This window comes from Zootermopsis nevadensis, unplaced genomic scaffold, assembly GCF_977971745.1.
Source record: "Zootermopsis nevadensis isolate Lab colony 2312 unplaced genomic scaffold, Znev_1.0 Znev_ptg000001l, whole genome shotgun sequence".
Taxonomy (NCBI): domain Eukaryota; kingdom Metazoa; phylum Arthropoda; class Insecta; order Blattodea; family Termopsidae; genus Zootermopsis; species Zootermopsis nevadensis.
The window spans coordinates 375,845-385,410 of NW_028259133.1; positions in this window are offsets into that span (position 1 = coordinate 375,845).

Below are 9,566 nucleotides of genomic sequence, written 5' to 3' on the forward strand. Positions count from 1 at the left end.
GAACGTTACGCAGGGCAGAGATGATGGAAGGGGTGTGAAAAGACGAGACAAATGACGTCGGCGGGGCCGGGGGGGGGGGGGGCGATGCGTAGGTGGCACGAGATGTTTGGGTTCGAGGCATCGCAAGAGTGAATTTGTTAAGGAAGGAAGGTGGGACATTCGGGACGAGAAGTTGATTCGTGTCGGTTACGATCGCCTTAATCTGCTTTTGGTGTTGCCATTTTGCCTTAAAAGAATATGTAATTGCTCCGCGGCGTGGGTGCTGCCGATTACACCCACGCTGAATCAACAAAAATTTTAAAAGTTGGCGTAATGTCGACTTACGAGGAGTTACTTTCGGGCTCGGAGCTGAAGCAGCCGGCGAATTGGGGGAGCGAATTTCAGTTGACTGTTCGCGTGTGTGGGTGCCTAATTACAGTAACGAATGAATCAGCGAATTGCAGTGAAACGTAATTTGCAACACTGGCGAATGAATGAATTTTAAAAAAAATATTCCGTAAATCGGGAAGTTGTCTTGTGACTAAATCAATTAATTCGCGACTTGACACAACTCGACTCGTAGCTCGCGATCTTCTGCCCTGTCCGAAACTTTTTATGGGACGCACTGTAAGGTCTGTCAACAGAATTCAAAGACCCGATTTGTGCTAAATTTCTCGGAACTGAATAAGCCTATTCTTACTATAATTACTTGTGGGCCTAATGTTTGTATTGAGGAAACCGACAGATGGCAATGCCGTCGGACGGTCTGAAGAGATGGCGGACCACGGGCCGTCACGGAGGGCCCGTAAGGCGATCTTCTCTGGTCTAGTCGTTGCAGCTCTAGCCGGATAGTCGAAACGGACCCCGAGTCCCGTTTCGGAAGTCGCCACGCGGGAATCACGATTCGTCCTTCGATCTTCCCGGGTGACCGAGGAGTCACCCGACATGACGTCCTCGCCTACCAGAACACAGACACGCGTGCTTAATTTCGCCCGATTTCAACCAAACGTCGAAATGGCTCGACAGTTTATCATAAAACTGCCCAGTTTCGAAATTCAAAAAAAAAAAAAACCTCTCCTGCAATTTTTTAAGTCCCTCGTGTGGACGGACGGACGGACAGGCTGACAGCGCAGTTTGGTACGCGCTCCGCTGTATGCGCACCCCCCCCCCCCCCTTTTCAAAGCACCTGTGCCAGCGAAGAATCGAACATTGATCGTTCAGCCCGTACCATCTGATCCGTCCTGCCACACGCAAATCTGTTGTGCTGGCTTAATGCTCGTCAGTGATTCTGGTGAATAAGTGGGACGATTGGCATTATTGATTCTGATTGTGCAGGTAAATATTTGCGCTTGAAAATCGTCGGCGATGTTTGGGAAAGGTCGGAATCACTCGAACTGCGTACGAATTCGTTCATTTGAGGTACCCGCAATGAAATTATTTGTTGCTGGCTTACGGCAGTTTCCTTACGGTTTGTTTAACGACGCTGTCCCCATCCCAAGCTAGTGACAGTTTTTCTTTAATTTTTGGATACCCCGAGGATTCGGCTGCTCGAGATGTCCTTGTCAACACAAATATTTCTTGAATAATGTATTCAGAAGTTGACGCACAAGCACCAGGTTATAACTTTATTTCGCTATTTTACCCTACGTTACTTTATGCTGAAAAATGGCCCGAAGTGTCTTTTCCGCTTTCGAACAACTTGGCCCAAGTTCACGAAATGTTCTCTTCTTTAATTTCCGATTTCCAACAACCGCCACTGACCGCATTTCGCGGCAGTGGCGGTCCTCTCTTCTCCCGTGCTAGTCGCGAGTCTAATTCCCTGCTTCATTTACAAGGTTGTAGAGTTCATAACAATGAAAAGATAATATTTGCCAACAACAAAGAACCCATAATAAGGAAACACCAATTAATGTAATCTGTGATTAAACAAAAAGTAATTAAATCTGAAGTAAAATTAATCTAAGCAATCGTGCATTGATTAAGCAGCCGCAAACAGGCATCGCGTGTGCCCCGCTCACTGACGCTGGAAGTCTGCAACATCGTTTGTGTTGCTGGAGGCAGAACACGCGAATGCTGGAGGACTCCGCGCTGACCCACGTAATAAATCGCGCTGTTTGGGGTTACAGACTAACCTCTTCATTTAAGCTGCGGGCACTGTTCTTGAAGAGACGTAAGCAAATATCAAGCACATTCTCAACATTTCCAGTTTGGTGGAGCTAACGTTCAGAGCGGATCTCCAACTTGGAGCAATCCGCAAGGCCTTTGTCTTAACTTGAAGTAAGACCTGAAACCGAAAGCCAGGGGAAGTGTGCTTCGAACCCCGGTGCAGTTCAGGCCTTCTTGGCTCTGAGCTCGATTAAGGAACCGAGACACCGGAAGGGCGTGCGTGTAGAAGGCAAGGCACCAAAGCAATTCCAGACATTTAAATACGCCAGTTCACATTTCTTACCCTCTTCTTATTGGTTGATTTGTTTTAATCGTCACTTTAACATAAATATATTATTTTTCCCCTTAGTTGGCCTGTAGCCTTAGAGCCTAAACTCTGCTTCGAAATTATTGACGACCTGAAAAAATAAATCCGACGCTTGCAAAAGATGTCAGTATTAACGCCGGCCACTAATTGCATCTCGAGATTTTTTAAGTTTCATCGCCTTCAGGCACATTTAATCTTTGTTAAATGTACTAAGAACTCGGTAACGAGGGCTTAAGTACATGGAAATTACGTTTAATAAGCCATTCTTACGTACCAGACACCAGGATGTTTTTAATACAGATAACATGAAAGCGTTTTGTTGCGCTGTGTGTATCTGATATCAAATGTTTGCGAGAAAGTTTGTACGACGGAATTAGCGATGTTTCTTTATTCGTAATTGAACAGTGAATCTCTCCACATGCATAGACAAGAGAAATCTGCTTAATCTTATTACATCATTTCGACACGCCGTTCGTTGAAAGTTTGTAGTTCTGTAGTTGGGTCGTATTTGAAGCTGTCTTTTGTGTCGCTGTGGAAACCGTCTCTCACAATTAAGCACGATGCAGTAAAGTTAGGTTACATTACAAGTATTTCTGGTTCAAAGTGAACTGATAGATATTTCACAATTTTAGCAGGGCTCGTAGCAGGGTCAAATCATTCAAGTTTTGCGTACGAATGAAATATATTCCGTTTCGCAGGAGACGAAAGATCCACTCAGGTTTTACAGACGCCGTTTTCGTTCCATTGCAAATATAATGCCTTAGGATGAGATCTCTCCGGAAGGCATATCTGAAATATTTCACTTACTTCACACACATTTCGTGTTTGAAGTCTGTCAGCGCGCATGAGAATTATATTTAAAATTTTAATAAATATGTTTTACGTTTAAAATCTTATTAATTTGTATAGTCCTGTAATTTTAATAAAACATTGTAAATGAAAATGAATTGGGGTTACTATTTAAATGCGTATATTTTCCCCCCTTCTGTAACAGAGGGCAAACTAAAGGAACGTTGTTCTTAGACTCCTTAACACCGTTAATCAATTAAGTAAGCGTTAATTATTCAGAGAGAATTCCATTTTGTGCCATGTTTACCAACTGAACCATCTTAAGAAAGTCGACCATTTTCGATGTGCACTAGACTTAGTATTTGGCCGGTATGAAAATAATTGAATCGTGTCGACAGCTTTTAATAAATGGTCTTCATTCTGCATTCAATATTTGGTAATAAACGCCTTCCCGATAATAATTATCCTGTGTTCAGATGTACGTCGACGTGAGAAAACACGTGTTCTGAAGTTGCCGCGTAATGTCAGTCCGCTTGTAAATCAAACAATTTTTTTCAGAATAAAATATATCGTTGAATGGCAGACAGTTACTTAAACTTCAATAAATTAAATTCAAGCTGTTCGCTTCGTATATACCACCATCGCATTACTCCATTCAAAATATGTTTTATATGTTCTTACCATCGACTTGAAATACGGAGCAATTAACTTGAGTAATTATGTCGCGTCAAACAAGTTAGTTATTGCACCCTGAATTCGTAAAACGAGTGAAATTATCCTGGGCTTATAATTGCGTTAGCGTCTACTATAAATACGATAAGCTGTAAAAATGAATTGCATTCTGGGAAAATTCATATTGCCTTATTTCCTTCAGATGATTCCATCCGTGTGGGTTCCGGGAATGATGAAAAATCTTCCTGGAAAGAATTGTTTCCTTTAAATGGTTTAGTGACTGTGGCGACGCTCGTGGTAACTTGAAATTAATATGGATGACCTGGGCTGCACATGTCGACCATGCGCATTCGACGCAACGAGCAGTTCGACTAGGACTGACGTTTTTCCGTGATTCTCCCCAGACGCGAGGCAAATGCCAGTATGTAGTAATACAAGAGGCACGGCACACCTGTTTCCAAACACGGAGGCACTTAGCTAAAATGACCCCCTCCCCTGCCAACATGCAGGGGCTTTTATCAAAGCGATCCTAACATTTCTGGGTGTTACTCCCCCACATCCATTCGAAAGAAAGTTGTTTTCACAAACGCCTCCCACTAGAAGCAGAGGCTGTTCTTCTCAGGACGTCAAGGCCTCCAGCCACATCCGAGGCTACAGCTGAAAAGGCACCATTCTCCAGTTCCAGCTATGCTTTCGTGTTCAGGAATGTTTAAACAGGGCAGTTCTTTCTCCATGTGGCAACAACAATCTTTTGGTTGTGAGAACTATCCAGAGATGTGAAGAGCATTGAGCACGTTCAAACATATTAGAACATTTTTTATAAGAATTTTCCGTTGTCCTCGGCCACGGCGCGGGCCCCGATGTAACTCTGTTCATTGGCGTTCGTACTTTTCCTTACCACAGCAACGAATATTTCCCTGCTTATTTGAATCTTGGATAGCCCTAATGAACCAGACTTTTAAAAAATGTATCCTGCATTTGGCGCAGAAGCCTTAAATAAAAGGAAATCTTCAAGCCAATCAGAACTGCAGTGCCCCATAAAATGGCTGCTAGACCACACAATACGTTTAATAATCAACCAAATCGAACGGTAGTCGGTAATTGAAAAGTTTTCTTTCAATAAAAGCTATGAAACTGACAAAGGTTCAATAGTTTTCTTTTCAGTTATCCATCGCAATACTGGGATAAATTGACATGATTACGCACTCCCAAAATCATTTAGCCTCTCCACGTTTAATTACAATTCGTTTCTCATCGTATATTACACATCCTGCCCATTTAATACAGCGTCGTACAATAAGCAAGGAAAGACAACAAGCTTCCCTGAATGTGTAGCGTGTCGCCACACGGTGGTCGTACTGAGCAATTGTTTTATTTTATTATTATTGTTTATTACTTAACAGAACGTGGCCTTTGTTCAGCCACTGTAATAATTTTACCTAATTCCTTTGTGTGCTCGTGGGTTTATTTTGGAGTCCCTGTCAATCAGACAATTGGATTCCATTCCACACCTGGCAGCCAGAGTAACTCATTTTCCTGCTGTAGAGAAGATAATTGCGTATATTTTCAATTTAAGGGAATGATAGCTGTGATTCTGAGTAGTCGGTTCGCCTTTCCTGGTGGCGGGTCGCAAAGGTCTGCAGCGATTGGTTCGCTCGGAGCACTCTGCCATTCGGTTTCTACATGTGAAGTGTCGCATAATCGCTTCCGTTCACCTGGACCTTCGCATATATTATAAAAAAAACCCTACGTGAGAGTCTGCAGGCCCGCGTATAAGAAAGGAGAAGTGGAAACTCGTGGACTTCGACGTTTCTCTGCCAGCAACTCGTGTTTTGCTGCAGATCAAATTCATGTCGTCGAACGTTTTTCTTTTCTCTTTTAAAGTTTGGCTGTACTTTCGAGAGCCGCCTGCAACCCGATCTGATATTTAATCCAGGTTTAAGTCTGTTAACTCAAACTGTCATGTTTATTAGATACCCTTAATGAAATTTTGTGGCCTGAGTTTGCGTATACTAGAGCTGACTGGAGGTGTAATAATGACATGAACACATTGTTTCCCCTCCCCCCGTAGGCTAACTTTCCGCCCCGTCTGTCTCCAGTTACGTCATGCCACAAACTCCACCACCCCACACCCTCCTCCCACCGCGTCTACTCCCCGAAACCAAACACAGTATTTGCACAAAATTATGAATGAAACTGTAAATGTAATGCGACTCTCTGAGGTTGAAGCTCTACCACGCGCCACAAGCCAGCGTCACTCGTGACCAAGTCACGTGACAGCCTTGTTGAAATTGTGACCCCATGGGAGTCACAACTGAAACATCCGGGTGGAGAAAGTTTTGAGGTTTCTTCTACAAATGCAAAATCTACTAATTGATTATTGCGATTCTGTCGCTAATAGCGAATGAGTGAAGAGGTTTTACATTTTTATTATGAACTAATTAGTTCTGCAAGGCAAGATTAATTAGTAGGCTCAGGAACACGTTGTGTTCATCTTCAGTGATTAGCAATCTTTAGAGGTTGGTTCAGAGGCGCTGTTTTTTCTGAAAGAGTTTCTGCACTCACTTCAGACCGAGATTAAATGACCATTTTGAATTCTTCTCTCGAAATATTACATCCGTACTAGCGAAGACAAATAATTTGTCCATCACTCCGAAATTTTCGCACGCAGAAGCCCGCACTCTGGTGCTGGCTTCCGAAACAAGTAGCCTATCGCTCCGGAAGGTGTCGGTACTTTTTCTCAGTACGCCTACTACGACTTATGGCCCGTAGATGGTACTTTACCGCAGTTAACGCAGCTGAGTTGTCAGTTGTTTTACAATTCTCCGGAGCGGACTTCATTTTGTCTGCGATTTCGGTGCACTAGGACGTGAGATTACTTTATGTGATGTCTTAATATTTTATCTCTGCCTCTGTTTCAGAAAACCCCCGAAAATTCTTACTTTCTCAGTAGATATTTTATTGTTTTTTTATGACTGTATTAAATCACTTTAAAAACGTGCGTACAGTAACTGAAATTCATGCAGGGTTCTGTAAACCCAAGATTGCCTTTCAAGAAGATCTGTCCAGGGCTTTCGCCTCCAAAGCAAACGTGAGAGTTCTTCGCCGAATGGATTGTTAGATAAAACAATTGAACGTAAGCGATCAAGTTAAGTTAATCTCGAACAGCTCCAGTCATGTGCTGAACCTTGACATTCTTGTAATTAAATTCAACATTTTAAGCCATAAAACCCGTCCTTAAATAAGCACTGTCATAAGTTCCTCCATAAATGTGTTGAGCCTCGGTCGACACTCAAACGAAATTAAGTCCCTCGCTGCAGGAACTCCTCACCTCGTCATCATCCCTTATTGCTCTGCAACCTGGCGTTCAGAATGACGACGCTGTTGTTAGAGTGGCACGTGCTTTGTAAACAGGCTTGTCCCTGTCATCATTGCCCGACGCACTCGTCTGATCTCTTATTAAACACGCGAAGAGCCTGCCCTGTTTGATTTGCATTCAGGCTGTCGGTCACCTGGGGGGCGTTTCAGAGCCCCAGCGTGGGCGACGAACAATAATGGAATTAAGATAAAGATTGGTTGTTTCAAATGACGCTTACCCAGAAGAGATTTGTTTGGTGTCACAGAACGATAACGAACCTGGGTCAGGCTATTGAAAGCAAACAACGGGTTGTAATGTTACATGTCGGCTATGTAAGTTCAGTGTCCTACTGGGCAAAGCAATTTGATTGATGGGTTAACGTTTTGGGCTCGTATGTACGTGGTCGAAGTGTCGAATTCTGCTCCAGCCAGAACTATTTTATTGGTTGTAACTGCGAATGTGTTAAATTATTGTTACGGTAGACCAATTAACGCCGCCACGGGTTAGAACGCTGGCCTTGTAATCCTGGGGTCTCGGGTTCGATTCCCGGCGGTGCCCGAATTTATAACTTGTGTTGGGCAAGGCCGTGGTCTAGGCAACACGGAGTTTTCCTCCGTGGCATCCCAACAATTACTCCATTCACACACAGAAGAAGGCAATGGCAAACCACTTCTGGATCATCTGCCAAGAACGTATATGAACAGGTCCCAGTCCGAGAAAAGGATGGAAGGATCCGGTTCATTATATGTCGCCAACCTCATGTAAAGGAGACGGCGTAATAAAGAAGAAGAAGACCAATTAACCGCACCAAAATTATAACACATTATCGTACCACCCCTAGTTTAGTGACTTTATCTGGACCCTTTTCGGTATTATCGAAAGTGCCCTTGGACATTTCTTGTTTAACATTTATATATACAGGTAATCATTCCAAACTTCTCTGAACCAGCGATGATCTCATAATGTGTCTAACATAAGTAATGCGCCGAAGACTGGCATTGATTTGGCACAATAGATGTCTGTCAAAAACTATATGGAAATTAATATTCACGAAACTAAAATTATATGTCAAGTGCGTAAGACCACGACCACTAATTCTAATTACTATGTCAGTCGTGTTTAATTTTTGTGTTGAGAATATAACTGATTCGTTAATTATCGCCTTGAAACTGAACGCTGAAGAGACATTTCGCGCGGTCGTCATGTCATTTCGTGGCATTTAACACGAATCTGTTGGGCCCATAAATCAGTTATTTCTAGCGAGGGATGCCAAGTTGTGGCAGCGGCGAACGGAACTATTTGCGTCTCTAACGTTTGCAGAGGAACGATTCTGAATAAGTTTGTTCTTTCTTAAATATCAGTCAACTTATAATTGCCGTGGCTTAAGCCTACAGATACAGGCTTCAGTTGATATTGAAGACGCTCCGTGCAGTGACTGAGCCTCCCAAACCTTCAGCTTATGAAGTCCTCCTGCCATCGGCCACTGGACTAAGAAACTTGGTAATTTGCTTCTCTGACGCTCGTGTGACATCCCACATTGCTGGCGACATCTGTTAATGCCGCGCGGTAATGAGAACGTCATTACCATACGGCGACAAAACGCCGAACGTGCGTGCAGTTCAGTAACAAACACACAATTAAAACGGTCGGAAATGTATCAGAAGTGTTTTAACTGGTAAATATAAACATGTGAATAATGTTGACATTAGCTGTACAAAATGTATCGGTCGTTTTCGCCAGTAAGAGTAAGTAAATTGTGCTCATGAACTGGCCCTTTCAAGCCCTAAGGTTGCCTAAATAATGCGTACGGATTCAGCCCTTGCCATAAACAACACAACTCTGTAACGATATGACAATCCCAAATACACAAAATGAGAGTTTACTGATTTTGAGAGCAGGTGGGATATGTAATTTCAGTGGACTTCAAAGGATAATCAGACATAACATGTTATTTTCATTCTTTTGTCAGTCAACTCTGACACTAGACAGGTCCATCTGACATTCAATTATCTGGTGAGCCCTAAAACTGGAATAAGTAATCGGCGTTCAGTTGGCGTATTGATGTGTGTGGAGACTACAAAAAGAGATCGTGTAACACCGCTCCTCGCCCGTATTCTCCTCAGTGCCACGGCTTATTTATTATGACAGTATTACGAAAACGTGTTCCAGTTAACGAATGCAAACTTTTCGTAATTTGATTGATGTAGGGAGGGCAAGTCGAGGTCAAGAGTTCACAGAAATGTTCTGTTTTTTTCTCAGGATCAGACGAAAGTATCAGATGCTGTTATTAAAACG